General features: G+C 35.5%; 1 long non-coding RNA gene across 3 annotated transcripts in view; it reads right to left on the bottom strand.

Annotated features, from left to right (window-relative positions):
- The window catches only part of LOC122228095, a 532855-nt gene extending 506703 nt beyond the window's left edge, over nucleotides 1-26152 (bottom strand). For 2 of the 3 annotated variants that reach the window (XR_006206415.1, XR_006206416.1), the window contains exon 1: nucleotides 26081-26151. This is a non-coding gene — a long non-coding RNA (uncharacterized LOC122228095). Of the gene's footprint in view, nucleotides 1-26080 lie in introns of all 3 variants that reach the window. The other variant, XR_006206417.1, reaches the window with a different exon arrangement.
- Nucleotides 26153-26217: the final 65 nt, after the last annotated feature.

The raw sequence follows: 26217 nt of genomic DNA on the forward strand, positions 1-26217 counted from the left end.
CAGAAATCACTCCATGTCACTTTAAAGAGATCTTTATCATTAATTTTATTGGGTAGTTACATAATACTACAATGTAAATGTGACAGAGCATATTTAACTTTCCACATGGCTTTTAGTTTCCGATTTTTTGCTAATATCACAATGAATAATCTTGTGTCTATGTTTACTTGTATTCGTGGGGTTGTATCTTCAGACTGAGTTCCTAGAAATGAGATTGCTGGATCAAAAAGTAAATGAATATATAATTTTAAAAATAATACCAAATTCCTCTTCATTGTGGTTATACCATTTTGCATTCCCACTAGCAATGTATGGGAGTTTTCCTCTACCCATCTCGAACAGAGTCTGTGGTCAATCTTTGGGTCAGCAATTTGGTAAGTAAAAATTGATACATCAGTGTGTTTTATATTTTTTTCTGTTAATATGATATAGTACTTTTTCCATACATTAGAGGGTCATTTATCATTTTGTGTAAACTGTTCATAATTTTGTCTTTTTTTCCTTTTATTCTCCATTTTAAGAGTTCTTTACACATTAAGTCAATTTTTCCTTTATGGTCCATTTATTATTTTCCTAGCCCTCGGTCATAAAGATAGTCTCACATAATCCTCTATCAACACTGTCCAATAAAACTTTGTTCAGAGACAGACATGTTCTATAACTTTGCTGTTCAATACACAGACTGGTAGCCACATGTAACTAGCTGAGCACTTGAAATGTGGCTAGTGCAACTGAGGAACTGAATTTTTTATTTTAACTTTAGTTAAAATTAAGTAGCCATATACAATTAATGGCTACCTTATTGAGCAGCATCATTCTACACAGATACTTGAACTTTTATATTTTGAATTTACATGTATAATCTACCAGGAATTTATTTAGAATTGCACAGTACCAGTCAGTTTTATTTTTTCCATATGGACAAGCAATTGCTACAGCACCGTTTATTGAAAACACCCTATTTTGTGCGGTCATATTATAATAAATCAAGTAACCAGGAATATATGGTTTTGTTCCTGAACGGTTATCTGCTAAACTATATTTCAATCCTTGTACCATTAATGTACTGGTGTAGAGTGGTTTTATAATAATCTTAATATATGGACATATATATCTTCTATATTTATTATCTATAAGACACTATTTTTGGTCCTTTAATTTTTCCACATAATTTCTAAAGTTATATTTCTTTACACAATTGGAGAATTTTAATCTGTAGGTCCATATAGAGTATCAACACCTCAAAACATTGAATCATCTAATCTATGAACATAGTATACTGTTCCACCTACTTGTTCTTTAATTTCACTAATACTTTGTATATTTCTATATCTTGCATACCATTTTAAGATTTAATTATAGATATTTAAAATATGTTCATACTCGGTATGATTTTAAAACATCTTTTTTCTAATTATTTATTGCTGCTAACTAGAAATTCAATGGATTTTGTATACTGACTCCATTTTTTTAATATTTGCCAACTCACTTATTAATTTAAATAGTGTATCCATAGGTGTGTATTTGCATTCTTCAGTGAACACAATCATGTCATATTATGAACAACGAAATTTCTTTTTCTTTCCAATCTTTAGCTTTTATTTCTGTTTCCTGAGTTATTTCATTAACTAGAAACTTCTATACTTTTGGTTAGAATGGCAATGGGCATTTCAGGGGAATTTTTCCAATATTTTATATACAGAAATACATTTCCATATTTTTCTCTATTTCACCATTAGCCTTCACCAAATTAAAAAAAAATCATCTATTCCTAGTTTATAACAGCTTTTATCATGAGTGAAATTTGAATTTTATCAATAACTTTTTCTATATATTGAGATAATCTTGAGATTTTGTTCTTTCATTCTGTTACTGGAGAGAGGTATAATGACTGATATTTTAACCTATCATTTTATAAAATTTCAAATTTACCAAACTATTGCAAGAACCAAGGAATTCCTACATATACTCATTAACAAGATTCCTACATATACTCAATCATTTACATTTTTCCCTTTTCATTTTCTTTTTAATATTTTATTTATTCTTGAGAGAGAGACAGACAGAGCACGAGTGATGGAGGGACAGAGCCAGAGAGGGACACAGAATCTGAAGCAGACTCCAGGCTCTGAGCTGTCAGCACAGAGCCTGACAAGCCATTAGATCATGATCTGAGCCTCAGTCAGACGCTCAACTGACTAAGCCACCCAGGCATTTCTTATTCTTTTACTCACTTTTACTCTCTCACTAATTCTAAAATATATACTTTTTTTTTCTGAACCATTTGAGAGTAAGTTGGAGACATCATGCTCCTTTACCACTAAAAGTTCAGTCTGTAATTCCTAAGAACAAAGACATTCTCATATATAATAAAGTAAGATTAACAATGTACATTAAATGCACATTAAATTGAACACATCAATTGTCCAAATAATGATTTTCCTTTCCCAGTATAAGATCCAATAAAGAATTCTAAATGCATTGCATTTAAAGTCTCTTTTGTATGTATATATTTTTTAATCTTTTTTTAAGTTTATTTATTTATTTTGAGAGAGGGAGAAAGAATGGGAGCAGGGAAGGGGCACAGAGAGAGGAAGAGAATCCTAAGCAGGCCCTATGTGGGGCTCAATCTCATGAACCATGAGATCATGGCCTGAGCAGAGATCAAGAGTGACACTTAACCGACTGAGCCACCCAGGCACTGCTGGGTAGTGCGCCCACATCTTTCGATTTTTTTGACCTAGATATTTTTGGAGAATCCTGATTGGTTATTTAATAAAGTGTTCCACAACTGAGGGTTGTCTAATATTTTCTCATGATGAGATTCATGCTATGCACTTGTAGTGAGAATACCCAGAAAGTGATACTATGCCCTTCTCAATGCAACAGAAGATACATGGTATGAGTTTGTCCCAATAACAATGACATAAATTTTGATTCATGGTTAAAATGGTGTTTTCTGAGTTTTTCTACTATAAAATTAGAACTTCAATGACTTTTTAATACTAAACAAAATAATGTATTTCTGTAAAAAGTCCAACAAGTTAATAATTATATGTATTTTATATACATTGCTGAATTTGACATTCTAATATATTTTTTTTATTTTATGTTTATTTATTTTTGAGAGAGAGAAAGAGAGACACAGATGTGAGCAGGTGAGGGGCAGAGAGAGAGACACACACACACAGAATCCAAAGCAGGCTCCAGGCTCTGAGCTGTCAGCACAGAGCCCGATACAGGGCTCAAACCCATGGATCATGAGACCATGACCTGAGCTGAAGTCAGACAACCAACTGAGCCACCAAGGCTCTCTAACATTCTAATATACTTTTAAGATACTTAATCCACGTTCCTAACAAAGATTGGCTGGGAACTTCTGGTTTTATCAAGTTTTGTATCGAGGTTATGCTGACCTCAAAGATTAGTTGGAAATTATTTTTTCTTTTGTATTTTTTGGAAAAAAAATGTTTTAGAGATATGATTCTGATTTCATTTTATCTAAACTTGCAAGTTGGGGGGCAAAAAGTGTTTAGAATATTTACTCTGTTTTAATGTTTTGTAGGCTTTATTGTAATGTACCCCCATTTATTCCTAACATTGTTCACTTGTCCCTTTTAATTATTTTTTGGTTAAGTCTTGCTATTTACCAATTTTTTCATTTGAAATTGAATTAAACAACCTTTGGTTTTGCTATTTTTCTCTATTGTGTTGTTTTATTTCATTAATTCTATTATTTTTCTCATTCTACTTTATTTAGATTTAAATTGCTGCTTTTTTGCTAACTTCCTCAGATAGAGCCATATAGATCACTAGTTTTCAAGCCTTCAAATATATTCTTTAAAGTCTAAAAAATTTTCTCTAAAGATGGCTTTAGCTCCATACCACAAATATTATATATTCTCTTTTCATTATACTTTTACTCAAAATATTTTCTAGTATGTTATTGACAACTCTTTTACTTATAGCTTTTTAATTTTTAAGCTTTAAGGAATTTTCTAATTATTTTTAGTTACAGATTTCAAATTTAAATCTATTGTAGTCAGAAAACACACTATATTATTTTAACTATTTGAAATACATTGAAATTGCTTTATGTAAATGTAGTCAAGCATATGAAAGTTTTGTAAACTATTTTATGTGCCCTTATGTATATTGTGCACATGGACAGTACTCTATATTGTCAACTATGGCAAAGTTTATTAATCTTTCATTTCAAGTATTCTATTTTTATTGTTTTTGTCTGCTTTCTCTATAACTCTCTGGAAATTCTGTGTTAAAAATTTTTCACTGTAATGGTGGATTTATTTATCTATTAATTCTTTCAGTTTTTGTTTTATAAGCTATGTAATTATGTGCAAAACAAACAACATTTTTATGTATTCCTGGTAAACTGACTTTTTTAATCATTATGAAATGCCTCTCTTTACCTCCAGGAATGCTTCCTGTCTTAAAGTCTGTCTCTTATTTTTGATATTGGTAGAGTTTACATGAAGTGTTTTTTATTTTCTGTTTCAGTGCTACACCTTTTTTCATTTACTTTACTTTCCAACTTCTTGTGTCTTTATATTTAAGTTTTCATCTCTTACAAACAGCATATACTTGGCATTGATTGTCCATTCTGAAAATCTTTGACTATTAGATAATTTAATAACCTTATTATTAATTTAATTAATTATTGATACATTTGGGTTTAAAAAAATTTTTTTTAACATTTATTTATTTTTGAGACAGAGAGAGACACAGCATGAACGGGGGAGGGGCAGAGAGAGAGGGAGACACAGAATCGGAAGCAAGCTCCAGGCTCTGAGCCATCAGCCCAGAGCCCGACACAGGGCTTGAACTCACGGACCACGAGATCGTGACCTGAGCTGAAGTCGGACGCTTAACTGACTGAGCCACCCAAGCACCCCGATACATTTGGGTTTAAATCTGCCACCTTAATATTTTATTCTACCTATACCACATGTCCTAGCTTTCCTTTTCTCTCTTTTCTTGTCTTCTTTTGGGTTTATCAAGTATTTTTTAATTACACTTTTCTTCTCTTTTAAGTTAAACATTTATTAAGTTTTAAACATTTATTTAATTTGTCTTTTTGGTTGTTCTTCTATGGATCACTTCACTTTCTAAGTCTTCTATATATTTGCAATTCTAGACAATGCAAGAATATAAAACACTTTATCCCTTCTCACTTTTGTGTTATTCTTGCCATGTACTTAGAATAAATACCACAGTACATTATTATCATTGATGTTTACAGTCACTATTTACTTGAATGTATTCACATTTTCACCACTTAACATTGTTTTTCTTTCCTCTCTCCAATTCCATGCCACCCCATGAGATGATATTCCTTGTACTTAAGAAAATCTTGTAGCATTCCTCCTAGTGAGGTCCTGCTGGTATCAAATCTTTTCTTTTTGTTTGCAGGAAAATCTCTTTTGTCAATTTCATTCGCGCGCGCGTGTGTGTGTGTGTGTGTGTGTGTGTGTGAGAGAGAGAGAGAGAGAGAGAGAGAGAGAGAGAGGGAGAGAGAGAAAGAGAAAGAGAGAAACAGAGACAAAGACACACAGAGAGAGAGAGAGAGAGAGAGAGAGAGAGAGAGCGCGCATGAGTGGGGGAGAAGGAGAGCGAGAGAGAGAGACACACAACCCGAAGCAGGCTCCAGGTTCTGAGCTGTCAGCACAGAGCCTGAAGTGGGGCTCAAACTCACAAGCTGTGAGATCATGACCTGAGCCAAAGCCGGAGGCTCAAATCACTAAGCCACCCAGGTGCCCTCTTTTGTCAATTTCAAATGGCTATTTCCACTAAGAGAGTTCCAGCAAAGCAACTATTTGTTTTTTCAGCATTTAAAGTTTTCATGTTATACTCTTCTGGCTTCCATTGTTTTGCTTAAGACATAAGAATTGTACAATTGTTCCCTTAGTTGTCTTTTTCCTCTGGCTGTTTCTAAGATATTTTTCTTTGTCATTATTTTTCATTAATTTTACCACAATGTGCCTTGGTTTTCTTTGTTCTCACCTTGTTTAGTTTTCATACTGTTTCTTGAATCTGTGGCTTAATATCTTTCATCTTTTTTGGATCATTTTTGGCCTTTCTCAGGTCCTTCTTTCAGTCCTAAGAGTCTGTGTGTCACAAATACAGACTCGTTGTGTATTAGATATCTCTTACTCTCTTTTCTATATCCTCAGTCCTTTTGGATATTATTTATTGACTTATCTTTCAGAATCACTAGTCCTCTTTCTTGCACCTCTTGGTAGCCAGTTAGTATAGAAGCTGATCACCTTAATGTAATTAAGGGTTGAACTATTTGTAACTGCTTTTAGGCTTGGTCTTCTAATTTGATATTATTCTTAGAATATACTCCTTCAGGAGACTTAATCAATGCCTAGAAATCTTAATGTAAACTTCCCCACTGGTTGACTTTTAACTCCATTTTTTAATCTCCAAATATCACTGTAATTCTTTCTTTTCGCATCTGCTTTTAGCTTCTGAGCTTTTCCACCCACATCGCATATGTATGAACTAAAGACTCAAAGGGAAAGGCTGCCAAGAATAACACACTTAACTAGTTTTCTTTCCCTCTGGAATCCAAGTCTCCAGGTTTTGGTTGCCTTGATTGCTTTCTGGTGTGTTCGAACAGTTTTAAAATGTTATTCAGCTTTTACTTTTGCTCTCAGGGGGAGAACAGTCTGCAACAAACTAGTTTTCCTAGCTAGACTATGAAGTTCTAGATATTTTTCAAATCTATATTAATGATAACTTATCCATGAAACTTTTTTCCCATCATTTCATCAGAAATAATCTCTCACTCCACTAAATCCCTATGAATTTATTGGTTAATAAGATAGGATGTGCCATTTGAATCAACTTCCATCATGACTTTGGAGAAGTTATCTAACATCTTTTTGCCTTAGTTTTCTCATTATAAGATGAAGATAAAATATGTATTAATGTCACAGTGTTGTTATAAAGATTCAATAATATATATAAAAAAACAGTAAGCACATAGCAAGCATTACATAAATATTAGCTATTGTTAGTAATATTAATAATATGGTTCTATTCTATCTAATAAGTAATTTCTTAAATACTTTGTTATTTGGGTGCATACATACCTAACTAAGTTGCACATTCCCTGATAGAGGACAATGTCTTCCTCACATTCATTTATTTCCCAGCCTTGAGATATTCCCACACAAAATATCTACTCATTGCATTAATGAATGAATGTAAAATTAATTGAATACACGCGGATTGGCTAATTCAATGAAGTGAAATGGTAATTTGTTTTAAAAGATCCATGGCAAGGGGAAGAAATTTAGCTACGGTAAATGGGAACTGGATCTGTAGACGTTTCAAATTCATTTTAATATTTTTGTAGCTCCTTAAAAGAATAAAATTGTTTTTATTTCATGTCTTCACTCAGCACTTAGCTCAATCTTAGTTAATGAGAGACAATCAGTGTTTATTAAATGCCTGAAAAAAATGATCATTTCGTCATATTTATTACTACTGATTACCTAAAATTGTCATTACAAATATTTATTTAGGTTTCAGGTTATTGTATCTTCTCCAAAATTAAAAAAAAGTTCTAATTTTTCTTTGAAGTGTCAGTTTTATTTCTCTTTTTCAGTGTGCTGTATTTTCTGCTGACTTTATTTTTTATACATTTTTTTTTTAACATTTATTTATTTTTGAGACAGAGAGACAGAGCATGAACAGGGGAGGGTCAGAGAGAGGGAGACACAGAATCTGAAACAGGCTCCAGGCTCTGAGCTGTCAGCACAGAGCCCGACGCGGAGCTCAAACTCACGGACCGTGAGATCATGACCTGAGCCGAAGTCGGACGCTTAACCAACCAAGCCACCCAGGCGCCCCCTGACTTTATTTTTAAAGCTGCTTATAAATGATCTGCATCAGGCAGGTATGTTTCTGTTATATCAAACTCTTAAAATGCAAGTGTGGCCCAGAAGTTCACAAACCAGCACACCAAATAATTTAAACACCTCACATGCTACAGAAGGCAATGAAAGATTTTCTATATTTTTCTTTTAAGCCAAGACTGTCCTTTTAAACTTTTGATCCTAATCTTTATTTTTCATAACATTAGCCAAAGTCTCGTGGATTTTATTTTTCTATATGTTGCTTTCCAAGATGTCCTTTGATGAAGAGAAGAAAATGTTCAAAGACTCAATCTGGACAACAGAGCACCACACAGCTGTGCTGCTCCTTTTTTTTTTTTCCTCTACCTTGACCTCACCCTGAAAAAAGTACTCCTTTAGGCTCAAACTCCTGAAATTGACTGAAGTGTCTCTTAGGATATACTTCGGTCATAGAAAAAAACTTATTTAAATTCCATTCCAGGTACAATCTCTTTTTACTTTATAGATTAAAGTGGAAGGTACACTGGGAAGGGAAAGGGGATCATGAGTATTTAAAGTTTATCACAAATGAGAAGTTTGTGAACAAAGCCTGCCCATGAGACTGGGGTTTGTGTTACATCACCTCTTGAAATCAATCTGCAAAAAGGAGTGTGCACCACACAATTGTACCAAAAAAGAAAAATACAGTACATGCCTCATTATCACCCTGAGAAATGCCAACACCAATGGTCTTTTTTAACCTCTTGATCACCTTTTGACATTTTTCCTTTAAGTCACATAGGCTTTGGTGGCTCACACAACAGAAAAATTATTTTTTTAGTCAATTATAATTGATTTTTGTTTTCTTTCTCACAGGTTTCTGAAATAAAGAAAATACATGAGAAAGATATTTCTTATATGAAGACAAGGCAAAGGAAATACCTGGCACAAAAGGATTCATTACCGAAGTTATTATTTTACTAGAATGGAGAACCAGTAGCCTTTGAATAAATGTTTATAATAACAATGTTAACTATTCACTTATTTATCAATAAACATTAATTAAAATATGCTATGTGCCAGACACTGCAAAATGGTAACTGAATTTATACTTGCCATGATGCCTATTGGATCCAATTTTCTATTGTCACATACTAAGCTCTAATCAGCATACAAACCATAAAACAAGGCTTTTGGCTGAGATTATATAAACCCTATAGTACAACTCCACTCCCAGGTATTGCTCACGTGCATTGCTTTCACAATACTACACACTCAAATTACAGTGTCTACTGGTGAAGAAATGATATGAAATCCATTGTCCTTATTGCTACTGAAAACACAGTATCCATTCAGTGATTGATTCATTTATTCAACAAACATTATAATTCCACTGTAAGCAAGGACAACCTGTATGAATCACACGTACCACTTCAGTATACTCCATATTGTTGAAGTTATTGGGTCTAAGGCAGAGATCAGCACATTTTGCGTAAGAGACCAGGTAGTAAGTATTTGGGTGCTGCGGGTCACATATATCTCTGCAGGTCACATACATCTCTCCTACAGGTACTGCTGCACCTTCTTTTTCTTCTTCTCCAACAACCCCTTCCCCAACTCCTACCTCTTCCTCCACCTCTTCAACCCTTTAAAAATGTAAAAATAATTTTTGGCTCATAAATTTTACAAAAACAGGCCTTGGGCCAGATGTGGCCAGCAGACCATAGTTGGCCAGCCCCTGATCTAGGGGAATGTCTCTATCAGGATATCCAGATTGAGTTTAACACTCTTACTCTCAACCTCTTTAGGATCCCTCAATCACCATGAGAGGATTATTGGCCTTCATGTTTCTTTTCCCATCATCAGGTTTCTGCCTCAGTCCTCAGAGGATAACTGATTAAACAAGGAAACACACACATATTTACATGTAGAAATCATTTTTCTAGTGAAATATAATCTCCACAGTTGCAACTCCACTCAAAGTGAAGACCCCTTAAATATTATCACGCAGCATGGTTTTCCTCCCATTGATTCAAACCTCTCTAACAAAATCTAGAATTTTTATTTCCTTCCTATATATATACTTTATATATATAGGAAGTCCATTAAGGTGATCTTTCATATCAAAGAAGCAATGTGCTTTAAAATACAATTCTTAAGAAACAAAGCACTACAGTTTTTAAATGTCAATGCCTAACCACTAGACTCTGTTTTCCAAGATTCCAACATAGTCTTAAGACCAGGCTTGGAAAATACAGTCACACACAAACACACAGGCCGACTTAGAAGACACATATGCACACAGAGAGAGAGAGACCCTCATATATTATAACAATGAAGGAATTAGACTGAATTTTGTATTATGTCTCTTGAGATCAGTACCACTTGTTTAGTGTTATATCTAATATGTACATATATGGGTATGCCGTATTACATTGGAATTAGCAATACTAAGTGACTGCATTAGTGAGGATATATAGTTACATGTAATAGACACCCAAAATAACAATGGTTTAAACAAGACAAGCATTTATTTTGTTCTCACTTAAAAGTCTTGATATAATTAGTTTCATGACTGAAAATGGCAGCTCCATAGAAATCTAGGGCTTCGGTAATATCTGTCCTCCTCTTTATCCCCAGGATGGGTTCCTCAACCTCATGTTGCAAGATGTAGCTTCACCTCACAAAGATGGAAGAAAGACCATATCCCTTTCATTAAGAAGCAATTCCAGAAGCAGCATACATCATCTACATTCCTGAGGCCAACGTTTAAATCTTACGGCCAAAATTAGCCACAGTGTGGGCTGAGAAATATAGTCTTCTGCTAGGCATGAGAACCATGGATTCAAGAAGAGAAGATATATTGAGACCTTATCACCAAACCAACTGTGATCAAAAGTTTTAAGATATTTAGGGACATTTAAACCTAATGGAATTATGATGAAGTAAGTGAAGAGGACTAAGGGTCCTTACTATGCTGAGCACAATAGAATGTATAGAATTGTATAGAATTGCTGGATCATTATATTGTACACCTGAAATTAATATAACACTATATGTTAATTATGCTTCAATAGAAAATAATCAAAAATTTTAAAAATTTAATGTTTTATAATAAAAAAGATGGAATTATCTATAAAGAAGAAAACCTAGAGATACTTCTGACACCGTAAGTAAACATCCCATTAAAAGCTATTTGGAAATATTCAGTAAAGACTTAAGAACCTTAATTAGAAGACACTAAATGGCAAATAAAATTATAGAATAATTTTTTACATCAGGCCCATTTGTGATATTTTAGCATTAAGAAGAGAGGGGATAACTGTAGCTTTAGAATATCCTACATCCATTCTCCTTCTGTCTGGTTAGCAATATCCCCACTTTCCTTTGGAAGACTCACCTCTATTCTACTGTGTGCTGTCTTGATATAACCACAAATAGATGCTCTGCCCAACTGATGGGTGTGGGAACTCAGTTAAGCCTAGGAAGTTCTCTTTTGGAACACTGAAACCCAGTCAAGATGACACCAAGTTGAGAAAGGAGGTTGGAGTGGTTCATTCCCGTGACCTTCTGATGACCTGCCAATCCCATAGCTTCTGCAGTTCCTGTTCTATTTGAATACTACATCTATATGCCTATTTCCTTATTTCATTCAGCCACCCCAAATCATTCCAGGTAATTTTCTTTCTGCTTGTGTTAGGAAGCATTATATCCTGCTACTACTTATAAAAAATAACAACAAAAATATGGCTACATCTGATTATAAATTCTGTACTGGAGTCTCTCTCTCTCCCTCTCTCTTTTACACACACACACACACACACACACACACACACACACAATAGGACTCATGAAAAAAAAGAACATAATTTACTCTATCCCTTTCTCTTTTATGTGACCTTGGTCTATTTAGTTTTTCTGTACATATATGCTGAAGGATGAGATATCCTACTCTAATCATATGAGAAATAATTGTAGGAAATACTGATAGGTAGGAGAGAAAGCATATGCTTTGGTAGATGGGGAAAGGTAAAATGAAGCATTTTTAGGCCAGATGGAATATCTACCCAGAAGTTTAATGATCTTGAGAAAGTGATTTTTCTAGGTTATATACAAGCCTAATATTTTTAAAGGCTCTTGTTCCTAAGGATAAAATCATGCAATCCAAATGAAAACACAATGCATGTATTAAATGCCTCTGGTTATATGAATACTGAGGGTTTTTTAAATATATATGTGTCTTTATTATAGCTCCTCTATTGTCATTTCAAAAAAGGATTTCTAATAGAGCCCTCCTAAAAGGTACTTCAGGCTTAATGGCTATAGCATTTGTGAAAGCGTTCACAGGGTCAAATTGATTCAATTATTTTCATTTGGATGAAAGTAACAAACATTTTTGAGAGTCTATGTTGGTTCTTAACCCAGGTTGAATATTAGATTCACCAGGGAGCTTTTTTAAATGTAGATTTTCAGAACATTTAAAGCCCTTCTCCCCATCTCTGTGATTTTGATACATCTAGTAAGTGCTAAGGATTGTGCTGTATACTTTATATATAATATTACACAGGACAGTGCAGCAATTAAGAGGCCAGGCTGTGGACCCAGATTTCATTCAAATCCTCCTTGATCACAAATTGGCTAGATAACTTTGGGCAATGTACTTAACCTCACTGTGCTTCTAGTTCTGTTATAAAATGAGGACAATATTACTACTTGCTTCATTTAATTGTACCTTCTATGTAGTTAGCATTCATTATTGTGGATTTCATAATAACTGATTTTATTTTTTTTAATTTTTTTTATGTTTATTTATTTTTGAGACAAAGAGAGACAGGGCATGAATGGTGGAGCGTCAGAAAGAAAGGGAGACACAGAATCTGAAGCAGGCTCCAGGCTCCGAGCTGTCAGCACAGAGCCCGACGCAGGGCTCGAACTCACGGACCGTGAGATCATGACCTGAGCCGAAGCCGGACGCCTAACCGACTGAGCTGTCAGCACAGAGCCCGACGCAGGGCTCGAACTCACGGACCGTGAGATCATGACCTGAGCCGAAGCCAGACACCTAACCGACAGGAGCCCCTCATAATAACTGATTTTAAATCCTTATCAAGACCTATTGAAATTATTAATATTTTCACTTTACATGTGGGGAAACTGAAGCTTAGAGATGAAAACTAACTTCCCCAAGGTCATCTAGTTGCCACCAAGCTAAAATATGATATGTTAGCAATGATGGAGAATATATGATAAAAAATTACTGGGGGGGGGGCGGGTAGTTTTGGTCATGGGGACTCTGAAATAGTTATGGAGCAGCTAGGTAGAGACACCTAGTAACCTAGTAATAAGTCAATTGTGTAATATGGCTCAGGGTCTCAGCAGAGTGGTCATGGCACAGGAATATTCATTAGGGGTCTTTGATATACAAATTGTGATTAAGTCTATGAGTAGGCATAAGCCCAGGCAGGAATAATATAGGAAGAATAGCAGAAGATTCAGGGCATAGCCCTTGAGAACTCCAACATTTTATAGGACAAGTAGTCATGTCGAGATTAAAGGAAGACTGAGAAGCCAGAGGCAACAGTAAACTCTGAGAAAGTGTTAACATAGAAATTTAGAGTGAAGAGTTTCAGAAGGGGAAGTGTTGGTTAAAAGTGTTAAATAAACCCGACAGTTCAAGGAAAAAAGGTGTCATATGGCTTGGGAAAGGGAAAGGTTATCTGGGACCTAAGGCACAACAGTTTCATTAGAATAAATAAGTGGACATAGCAAGTATATACTCCCATTAAAAAGTTTGGTAATAAAGAGAAAGAAAGAGAATTATATATAGGGAAGGAAACAAGGTAGTGGACTTTCAATGGAAAATGAAGGCAATGGATCTGTGGCTAAATGACCTTAATTTTCTCTGGTCACCTTTTCTGAACTGAACCACTTCTGAGTGAGTATGCCATATGTGCATGTGTGTGTGCATACACAAACCTAAGTCAGAGGTATACATATTTTGAAAACTTGTTCAATGGCCTTATGAAACTTATCCTCCTTGAGTCATAAAATTATTCAAGTCAAATGACTTATACAAGTCAACACCGAGCTGGAAGATGTGACAACCTTTACCAAATAAAAACAAAGAAAGTTTATATTTTCATTTTAAAGTTAATTGTACATAGAAGAAAACTGAAGTTTTTCTTTCTATTTAATTCCCAATAGACTGAGGATCCAACAAATTTTGGTAAGAAATTGCTGTCATCTTACAATGTCCTCAAGTATATTTTCTTCATTATGATGTTTTTGGAGATAGTTTTAAAATTCAATAATTATGTATTAATATGCCAAGCATTCACATTTCTAAACAGACAATGAATGATTCTTTTTCCAAAATGAATGTATGTAAGTGAACACAAAAGGAATTAGTGTTTGAAGTATATTTATAAAGTTTTAGAGGCCATACCTCAAAGACACATGAAGATTCTAGCTTCCTTACTCTTAAAGTTAATACCAAAGTATCACATGTAAACAGTTTCCTTTACATATAACCTTTTTTATTTTAAAAACATATCTCTATGAGACATGCCTCTGTGGAAATAGAACCCCAGAGTTGCATCTTATTGTATAACACATTAGAACCATTCTATTTATTTTCAGTTCTGTGAACAATTTTAATATAAAGGTGGTGATGCTGGATTAGATGTTTGAACTAATTCTTTAAGGGAAAGTTTTAATTGAGAGCCAAACATACTGCTTCACTCATCATGTCATAAAGCTTTCTTATCACAATGTTAAGAGAACCCAATCACTTAAGTGTTTCTTGAATAAATTTAAAAAAGCAGTCACAGTGTCTTTGTAGATGAACAACTATAAATGACCTCCAGTGAAAAACGTATCACCTAAAGGTAGAGTAATGAAAATGATATGGGTATCAATCCTATTACTAAATGCCAAGAGACAGTGGGATGGGAGGCTTCTGGAACAGCTTCATAGAGCAGAAGCTGATCACCTCCACAAATGAGATTACAATGAAAAAGCTTCAAACAAGAAAAGACCATCTACCAAAATGGATCTCATAGAACATATGTGTAAAAGAAAACATTTTATGTAGGAATATTTGAATGACTGGAACAAACAAATATTCGTTAATAGCTCCTATGCAGTGACAAAGGTTGTGACTAAGTACCTGGTAAGAGACAAATAAAAATATAAAACTGAACACAACTACAGAGATGAATACAAATACAAAACTGTACTTCTGGAACCTTTTTGTTGAGTTGTGTGATTAGTCTGTATATCCTCTGAAGGCAGAAACTGACTTATTCTTGTATTCCCTGAAGTGCTCAGAAAGTCCTTGTTAAAATTCCATGCTTAATAAATGCTGTTATTTGGGAAAATGTGGGCACTGTAAGCATTGTAATACAAACGTGAGTGTCTATCTATCCTGACCTCACTAAACACTAAACATGAGTATTAGCAAGTTCCTTAAACATTCTGAGGTTGATTTCTTTCATTTCCAAATAATAATATATAGGTTGAAAGTTTGTTGTAAGAAGTAAATAACAATGTTGATATAATCCCTTAGTATCTCTTGGCATAATGTTTAAGATTCATACTGCTGAATAAACACAAGTTCTACCCTTCCCCGCCCCCCCCCCCTTTATGATTCCTTTTTATATTCAATTCTTGATTTCCTCTGAAAACTCAGAAACTTTCATTAATGGCTCTCTTCTCTGATTCTGGCCCAGGAGAGTCCTCTGTTACTAATTCTTGGTTTCTGACTCCTGGCCCTGACCTAAGCTAGTTGCCTCACATATTTCCTGTACACACATGATCCATCCCCCCAAACCTCCACTGTCAGGTCCCTCACTTCCAGGACCATTCACTCCAGGAGTTCTTACACCACTCTATCGATCATCACTCGCCCCAAGCTCCTCTACAATCTCGACCTAACCCTCTGGGTACTGACATTAACTCCAGGTTCTGGCTTTAACTTCCATGTTTCACTCTGCTTAGTGCTTTACCTACATCATAGCCCCATCTGGGGTATCTTTCTTCACCATCAACTCCATTCCACATCCGTAACCTACCTCAAAGTGCAGTTCCAATAACACCTTTTCCAGAAAGGCTACTGATCTTAGAAAACAAGGAGGAATTTAACCCTAAATTGTTGTCGGGAGCGTGCTCCATTCTCCTCAAGTCTTGTACGTATCAGTCTTACTCTGATAGGCTGCAATGCACTGGGGAGACAGCATAACTCAATGAGGATCTACACGGTCTCTGAATCCTGGAAGATTTGGGATTAGATCCAGGATCAGCAAACCTGTGTAACACTGGGCTAGTTACTTCACCTCTTTGTGCCTTAGTTTCCTTATAGCTGAAATGGAGATAACACTTAACTCACAGGGTCTGTCAGAGGATTAAATTCAGGTAAAGCATTTAGCAAAATTTCTAGAATATTAATAAGTCTTTATTCAATGGCTATTGTTAATGGGTTTGTGTATGTGTGTGTGTATGTTTTATTACTTCTTACATTATCTTACAGGTGTCTGTGATGTTTAATGAATGTTCAATTTGTCATTATTTCTCAAAAAATAAGACTTTATGTCTTTTTTTATATATCCAATTCTTGACTTTCCTGATTAAATACCTAATATGTTTCCATGCATATGTTAAGGATGAGTAATCCAATGATGGATAAGTGAATGATCCGGTTCACATCTATGAATAAAATTACTATTTTTATAGTCATGTCTAAGTCCTACCACCTACAGCTTATAAAATGTACAAATACTAAAACTGACTACTGAATCTTGAGACAATATGAAGATAGCCTTTGGAATTAAGATTTATTTACAACTGGGGATGCCTGGGTGGCTCAGTCGGTTAAGTGTATAACTCTTGATTTTGGCTGAGGTAATGATCTCATGGGGTTCATGAGATCGAGCCCTGCACTGGGCTCACGATGACAGCGCACAGTCTTCTCAGGATTTTCTCTCTCTCTGCCCCTCCCCTTCTCAAAATTAAATAAATAAACTTAAAATAACCTAAAAACAATATTTAATAATGATTTTTTAATTTATGAATTCATAAGATATATATAAACTTCATATTTTTATACATACAATATATACACATACATATATATTTGCAATAATATCAAAAATAACTTTTGGGGGGTGCCTGGGTGGCTCAGTCAGTTAGGCACCTGATTTCAGCTCAGATCATGATCTTGTGGTTCGTGGTTTCGAGCCCTCTGGCTAACAGCTCAGAGCCTGGAGCCTGTTTTGGATTCTGTGTCTCCCTCTCTTTGCCCCTCCCCCACTCATGCTCTGTCTCTCTCAAAAATAAATAAGCACTTAAAAAAAAAACTTTTTGAAATTGTTCATTTCTTCACTTGAATCCAGCTTCATCAAACACTTGTTAAAATGCAAAAGGACACTGACATATATACACATTATCACTGGGCAAAAGTAGAAAAATGAAAGGAGCAGTAATTTCCCTCATGTATTCCACCAGTTCCATCGGTTGTACAGAGACATTCACAAAAATGAACCTTAGTGTTCAGGTGCTGATGTTTTAGTAGGAAAAGTTATAAATTTCTTGACATAGAAAATAGAGATAGTAGGTTTCCTACATAGTGCACATAACTACATAGTATGTGTATCTTAGTTCCATTGTAGTTCTTAGGTTAGTTGCTAGTGAATGACAATATGCCTTTTACCTATTTTTATTGGATTAATATCTTCTATTTCACACTCTGAACTCCTAAAGTCATAGCATGGAACCTATATAACAGATAATAATCAAACTGCATTTTTATTGTGTAAAAAGAAAAAAAGGGAAAAGGAAATACTAAAATGATTGATACATATTGTAATTGTTTTTTGGTAAATCAAAATGGTGAAATAATGGATATTAAATACTAAACAGCAAAGAACAAGCAACCAGAGTATAGTTCTCACAAAACCTTAGATTAATAAGAAAATGGAAGCCATATAATCAAGCTCCTTTGGAGGGGAACAGCCTGAATTGAATATTGAAAATTGGCCTTCATCCCAAGGACATGACTTGTTCAAACGAGAAAGCTAGTAATTCCTAAGCATCCACACAGTTCAACCAGACTCCAACTTCTCTACCCAAACTCTGCCCTTCTTTATGTCCCTTCTATTATAAATCTCCCCCATAATCCATGCCTGTCTTCACTCTTATATGTTCCAGTAGCTTCTAAGTTAAAGGTACCCAATCTACAGGTATTTTCATCTTGTCACTTGTCTTATCAAAGGGAAGCTATCTGTAATCTTTGTCTCCTGAGGAGTCTTAGACACCAGATCTGGTCACTTGACTGTTATTATGCATTTGATGGAATACCCAAGTGTCCCAATCAGCAATTGTATCTAAGGAAAAGTAATACTAATTATTGTAATTTATCCAAATGTCTTAGAATCTGTACCTAATCACTATGCAAGACAATAACATTTATGCATATCTTTAAGCATGTCAGATTAATTTTATTAGACATTTGGTTTATTCTCAATATTGAATGCAGATCATGCTCAATTCATCTTTATAGTTTGTACATACCTAGCTCAGCACAAAATTTGAAACAATTAAATGTGAACAATGATCAGGAGACCAGAGCTCTGCCCTGACCTCTGCCAGTAGGTAACTGTTGACCTTGGGCAGAGCACTCAATTTTTTTGAGCATCAGCTTCCACAGTCGTGAAAAATAAATAAGACTTTGCCCACATAATTCACACTGTTATGAATTAAAGTAAGAACATAGATACCATAGTTTTATTCAAAATGCTCTGCAAGAACCCTGTAGCATAAAAAATCTGAGACTTGGAATTCATTCATTCATTCATTCATTTAATCAACAATTTAGCTAAAACTCATCTTGTCAATGTTTTGAACCATTAAAATAATGTTTAATTGTCACATTTTGCACAAAGCGCTTTTATTGCTGTATCTAATTCCCTTATTGAATTGTATTACACTGGATGTTCCTTGCAGGTACTAATCACAAAAATTGAGCTGTTTCACCATTAAATTACCCATACGAAATTCTCAACATTGCCAAAGGCTGACTAGATAGAGCTTCCCACGGTTACATATCAGGACAATAACATACTGTTAATCTTTTTGAAATCTGTCAGAACCACCAAAGAAAACCATTTCAAGTCAGTTCCTCATGAAATTGATAAGACAAAAGATACTGACATGATTCCATAATATAGCCTCACACACTGGATAGCTGCCATTAGAGAAACAACATTCAGCACTGGTATCAATTAATGCTGAAGTGCTATAATAACAATAATTTATAAAATCTACCAGGCAAGTTCTAGATTTCACACCTGCTAAATTATTTGACTTGGAAGTTTGATCCTAATGAGCAGACTCTTGTGAATCATCTTTCCTTCTTAAAGAATATATTTTACTGATTGATAAAACAAAGCATCACCCAAGAGAGAGGCAATTTTCTCCATATGCTGCTAAATAAATTATAACAACTTAAAAATATTTATTGAGAAAAATATATCTACACTTGGCATACCAATGTATGCTCATAGTTGGCCTATGCCTCAGTGAGTCAATGCTCAAAGAGAAAAAAAATGAGTTCCTAAAGAAAATCCTCTTTTCAGTCTTCTGATGTTTTTCCACATTTAACTTCCCTCAGCCTCCATTTTCCAATCTGTAAAATGAAAGTACCTATTTATTGTGTTATGGTTCTAAATTTAACCAAATAATATATGTAAAGCCAGTATCTTGTCTGGCACATACTGTAGTGTTTGTTAGCTTCATTCTTATTCCTCATTTCCCTCTAGGTCCCCCACAAGAAGTAAATTAGCTGTGTAAAGTCTTTCAAAATTCCAGAAACGTTTATTCATTCCTCCAGAAACGCTCATTATTTCTCCAAGGATGAAATCACTATACTAATACTTGTGTAGATTCAACGGTAAGTGAAACACATTATAATTCTTAGAAGAACTAGAGATAAATGAGGGCACAGAAATTGCTGTAAAATATTTTTAGCCACCGCTTGATATAGGGTATAAACTATGCACACAGATTGGTCATGATTTGCAAGCATTCTGTGTTTCACAAATTTTGTGGCAATATCAATTATTTATATTTGAGAACACATTTTCCAAAAGAAATATTAGGTATGGAGGTTAAAGCCACACTTCAATTCACATGGGCCTAATTATTTCATTCATTTTTTTCAACAAACATTTATAAGTATTTACTATGTATAAGGCAACAGGTAGTCTGCAACACAAACACGAAAAAATGAAATATGAAAAAGTGAGTCATTATATAAATTAACCTATAGACCCAACTAATTCATGTATAAATACATATTGTAATAAGTCCTATAAAGAAAAACAACAGTGTGCTAAGAGTGAAGACAGCTACAGCTGAGGCTTTTTATAATTTTGTGTTTAGGGCTTTAGGAAAACTTCTTTGGGGAAATAACATTGTGAACTATGAAACAAAAGATGAGTTAGCCAACTGAAGAGTTAGGATGTATGAGATATCTTTGCCTGCACCATCCACCTTTCTCCTCTCTGTTCTGGGTAGCAGAAGGCTGAGCCATATGGACTGCATTTGTGGGTTCCCTTATCCTCTGGCTTCTGGTTTGGTTTGGGCAATGGGACAGAAGATATTACAGAATGGGAGAGAATGAATTTGGGTATTTATTTTCCTAGTTTTTTCCTCTATTGTATTATGGTGGATGTCTGTGTCCCTCTGCTAAAGACTATAGTTCTTGCCAGTTATCCTTCAGTACACAACAATCCTTTCTAGCTCTAGTAACCATTCCCTTTCATTGCCTTTTCAGGCTTAGGAGTAGTAACAGTCTCCCACTTTCAGTGGCTTCCAGTACTTAATAGTGGCATGGGAGGAAGTACAACAGGAGAACAGACATAGGGAGAGCAAATGGCTGTGTCAGTTGATTACGATGACATCAACCATGATTATAATGATTATGAGATCAGTTGGATGCCTCAGATGACCTCACAGAGATTACCCAGGAAAAAAAATGACAGTCATGAATTTCTAATTCAGAATCGGGGCTGAAAATCATAAAGCCCTAATGATAGCTCTGAAGGGTCTTTCATCTTCTGTAGTCTCAGGGGAGAATGGATGTCAACTATAAGCCCAAGGCCTGGTTATAAGCATTGTAGAATGGCAGTACAGATTGAATGCTTGAATGTCCTGTGCTGAAATCAGGGTACTAGTGGGAAGGAGTAGAAACCCTGCATGAAATCTATTATGGTAGAAATGACAAATGAAAACCCATGTAACTCCCCACTTTCCTCCATATCTGTCAAGAAAAGTAAACCAAAAGCAATTTTGCATTCTCAGAGCCATTACAGAGGTTAGTAAAACCATCAAAGACTTTAAATATTCCTATAATATCCCAATTTCTTACAGCTGTATGTGTAGTTCACAAACCAAATGGGTTGTGGAAAATGAAAGTAGATCATCACAGACTTAATCAGGTGGAGATACCAATCACAGGTGCATTTCTAGATGTGATATCTTTAATGGAGCAAATCAACCCAGCCCCTGGCAGCTAGCATGCAGCAATTGACCTGATTGACCTGGCTTTTTTTTTTTCCTTATACCCTTCAGCAAAGATAATCAGAAGCAGTTTGCCTTCACAGGTACAACAGTATACTTTTATGGTCTTGCCTCAGGGTTATGTCAACTCCTGCGCTGTCATAATACAGTCTTGAGGCCCCCTGATCTGATATCCCATGGAACATGACACTGGTTCATTACATTTGTGACATTATGCTAACTGGATCTAATGAACAGGAAGTGGCAAGCACTTTAGATGCCTTAGTAAGACATATGCATGCCAGAGAGTAGGAAATAAGGCCGGCAACAATTCAGGAATATACCATACTCTAAGGGCCCAGTAGTCTAAGGACTGTCAGGATATCCTCTCCATAGTAAAAAAAAAGTTGCTGCAAATTGAAATGAACACCATGAAGTACAACTCTTGCTGAGTTTCTGGTAACCTATTAGGCTTCCCAGTTTTTTCTGTGCACAAGTTGCTCTTTTCATTAGCATTGCAATCTTATGGACTCAGTGGCATTGGAAGTGTCTGTGGAAGACAGAGATGGCATATGAAGCTTTGACCAAGCCCAATAGATGAACTGCAGCTTAGACCATTAAGAGTTGGGAAGCAGGCAATGCCTTTATGCTAACCATAGTTCTTTTGAAAAAGAGTTCTTGACTAGCTTATGGGCCCTAATGTTGTCTGAATTTTTATCTATGGGATCCTAGTGATTTGTAATCTATCAATTAGAAGTTATCTGATTTATCAACCTAGAAGTGCACTATAGCATTACATTGCAAAAAGAAGTGATATATTCAGCTTGGTGCCCAAACATATCTGGAAGGCACAAGTTAACTTCATTGGTTGGTTAATTTCATTCATTGGCTCAAATTTCTGAGATACTTGCTGCTACAGTTTCACCAACTCTGCCACAACCTACACATGGAACCACATAGGATTTCCTTAAGACTAATCAATGAGGAAAGAAAAGGCAAGACTATGGTTTACAGATAGAACTGCTTAGAATGGTTATTTAAACTACAGTTGATAGTCACTTCAATATAGTCCAACTCAGGAGGACCCCTGAAAGACAGTAAGTAGTGAGGGTAAATTATTTCCTATAGGCAGAAATTGAGGTAGTGCTTCTGACTGTCCATTTTGCATGGAAGGAAAGACAGCCTTAGGTGCAAGTCTATACTGATTCATGAGCAGTGGCTAACAGATTGCCTAAATAGTCAGGGACATGGAAAGAATAAAATTGTATGAGTGATGGTTTATGAGAGAGGTTTGTACAGAACATCTTAGAAAGAGCACAAAGTGTGAAAATATTTTTTCCCACCAGAATAAATCCACTGTGGAGAATGTTTCAATAATCAGGTGGACAAGGTGTCCTTCCCAGTGGCTATCAGTCAGCCTCTTTTTCCAGCCATGCCAGTGCTTGCTCAAATGAACTATGTCTAGAGTATTTGTGAGGGGCAGACTGGAAGGCTATTCATGTGTTCAATAACATGAATTTCCCCTCATAAAGGCTGGTCTTTACCACCACACCAAGTGGCCAATCTGCCACAAGCAGGTTGATATAACACCATTCCCCAGGAGACTGGTCTACTTCCTGGTGGCAGTTGATTGCAATAAACATTTCTATCACAGAACAGAAAGTGATTTGTCTTCACAGACATAAACATTATTTCAGATACAGAAATGCCTTTACCATCCATAGCATTTTTGTCAGTATAAAAATACCTTGTCTACAGCCATGGCATTCAACACAATATAACTTTACAATGGGTGACACATATTACAGCAAAAGATGTGTGGCAATGGACTTACGCCCACATAATTCACTAGCCTTACCATACTGCCCCATCACTGAGAAAGCAGGTGGCTAAACAGGATAGTAAGATGGCCTTTGGCATGGTTATGGAGTTAGCTAGTTAACACCATGAGAGGGTGGGGTCCTGGCATAAAGGATTAAGTATATTCTTAAGCCAGCAGCCAATACTTAGCACTTCTGCCCTATGGCCAGAATTAAAATATACAGGGATCAAATTATATAGGTGAGAATGGACCCTCTCGGTATTATATACCAATAAACTACCAGAGGAAGTTTTTCTTCCCTTCAAATTTGTTTTTTGGGAATGTTTGTGTCCAACAGAGGAGCGCTGATATCTAATACTTGGACCTGTGCATCTACCAAGATGCATAGTCACAGTCCTGTTCAGCTAAAAGCTTGATACTGTCTTCTGAAATTTGTGGACCCTTGTGTCATGTAACAAACAGACAAAAAGGGTATCACTGCATAGTCCACGATGACAGATCATGATTACAAGTGGAAACTGGGTTGCTGCCACCCAGTAGGTACAAACTATTACTGGAGGCAGAAAATTCACTAGGGCATCTTAGCATTCGCTGAACTCAGTAATTCTGAACTATGGCAAACTATGACAATCCAATAAAAATAGGATCAAGGACTCAGATCCTACAGGAATGGAGGTTTGGGTTACCCCACCAGGTAAAGAACACTATCCAGCTGCCATGGATAATAAGAGGAACATAAAATGCATTGTGAAAGAAGGCAGCTATCACTCTCAACTTAAGCTTCATGTTCAGCTACAGAAGTAGAGTCTATAGCAGCTATGGTTTAAGTTAGTTAATTGTTTCCCTTACACTGTTTTCCACCTCTGCTCCCATTTTCTTATATAAAGAAAAACAGTGGTAGCTAAACTTTTCAGATACGATTTTGACTGAATTAACATACTCCACAATCAGATATTAGCTTGGGGTAGTTTGGGTTTCCCCTGCAATGAGGAAACAAATCTTTCTCCTAGACAAATGACAAGAGGATGCTGAAAGGCAAATGTGCTTGGTTATGCTGAGTATCTTGCATATAACCCTCATATCCTTGCTTCACCTTCCTACCTGGGCTATATCCCGGGTATGCATTGCACCAACAAGCTCCTCTGCTTTCTGTTTTCATTTGGGTTGCAAATGGGCAGGGGTTTATGGGGAAAGCAGGGGCAAAATTTGGAACTTTTCTGTGTTTATCCCTTTTTGTGCCACAGTTTGTCAGGGTCTGTTTCTCTAAGGCCATCAGTCTTGTCCTGTGGCCTTTTCCTGTAGCTACAGCTCTCTCTCCATCTCCAGATTCTATTAAATCTTTTGCTCCCTTTTCCTTCAGGTCTGTAGATCACATTTAAATCTTATGCGTACATGGACAACTGATTTTAAGACATGTGAAGTATTGCTAAATAATGGGAGAAAGATGCTTTCTCAATCATGCTTCATTAATTAAACATCCATATGGAGAAAAATAAAACTTGACCCCTAACTCAAACCATATACACAAAAATTGATTCTAGGTGAGCTGTTGACCTAAACATCTACAATATAACATCACCAGGAGCTAGAAGTAGGGAGATGTATTTTTAACCAAGTCACCAAGAAGCACTAACCAAAACATCAAATATCGAACTACATTAATATTAGGATTTTGTTCACCAAAAGAAAACATAAATAGAAAAAACAAAATTTATACCATGGAAGAAAACATTTTCAAAACATATAGCCAATGAAGGACTCTTGTCTGAATATGTTAAAACTCCTACAAATCTAAGGAAAAAATAGATAACCCAAAGGAAAAATAGGCAGGAGACCTAATAGGCACTTTTCAGAAGAGGCAACCTAAATGACAAATAATACAAAAAGAAGCTCAACTTTGCTCTGATAAATGCAAATTAAAACCATAATGTGGTAACACTGTACCCAAACTAGCAAGTCTAAAGTTTTCTTTGTTTAATAACAATACAAAGTTTTGGCAAGGAGACAGTTTGATGGAAAATACTGCTAATGGGAGTCTCAGCTGATATAATAACCACATTGAAAATTCTTTGGCTTTATCAACTAAAGCTGAGCAGACACAAACCCTATGTCCTGGCAGATCATTCCTATGTATAACCCAACATAACCACATGCTTGTGTGCAACAACACATGTTCAAGAACATTAACGGCAGTGATTTTTTATAATATTCCAAAAACTGAAAATAACCAAATGTACCTAAATTGTGGTATAGTTACTCGATGGAATAGTATACATCAATGAAATGAAGAAACCACAGTTTCAGGGATGAATTTTACGAACATAAAATTGAGCAAGCCAGACAAGAATATATTCTATATGATTCCATTTGTTTGAAATTCAGAGAACATTTAACCTTAAACCATAATGTTTAAGAAGACAAGTTTGAAGTGTTTACCCTATGAGGCATGATAATGATTACCTTTAAATGACAGTGATTAAAAAATGGTACCACTACTAAACTTACAGAAATAAAAAGTACCACAGTATAATCAATTGTATGCAAATAAATTAGATAATTTAAAGGAAATGGGCAAATTCCTAGAAACAATTACTGAAACTCACTCAAAACGAAACTGAAAATTCGAGACCTCTAATTTGTAATTGTAATTTCAAAACTTCCCACAAAGCCAAGTCCAGAACCAGACTACTTCACTGACGAATTTTGGCAAACATTTAAATATGAATTAACACCAATCCCTCACAAACTTTTCCCAGAAGTCAACATTTTCCAACTCATTCTGTAAGTCCAGATATATAAAACCAACGATGTCACAAGAAAACGAAACCAGCACACATACTTTTTTATCCGTGAGCGAGGCACCACAAGGCGGAAACTGGCTGCTCAATCGAAGCCCCGAGAAGGCACGTCTTCTTTCCTCTGCGCAGGCTCGCCAGATCCGACGAGACCCCGCCTTCGCGCCCTGCCCTGCCCCGC

This window comes from Panthera leo, chromosome C1 (genome assembly GCF_018350215.1).
Source record: "Panthera leo isolate Ple1 chromosome C1, P.leo_Ple1_pat1.1, whole genome shotgun sequence".
Taxonomy (NCBI): domain Eukaryota; kingdom Metazoa; phylum Chordata; class Mammalia; order Carnivora; family Felidae; genus Panthera; species Panthera leo.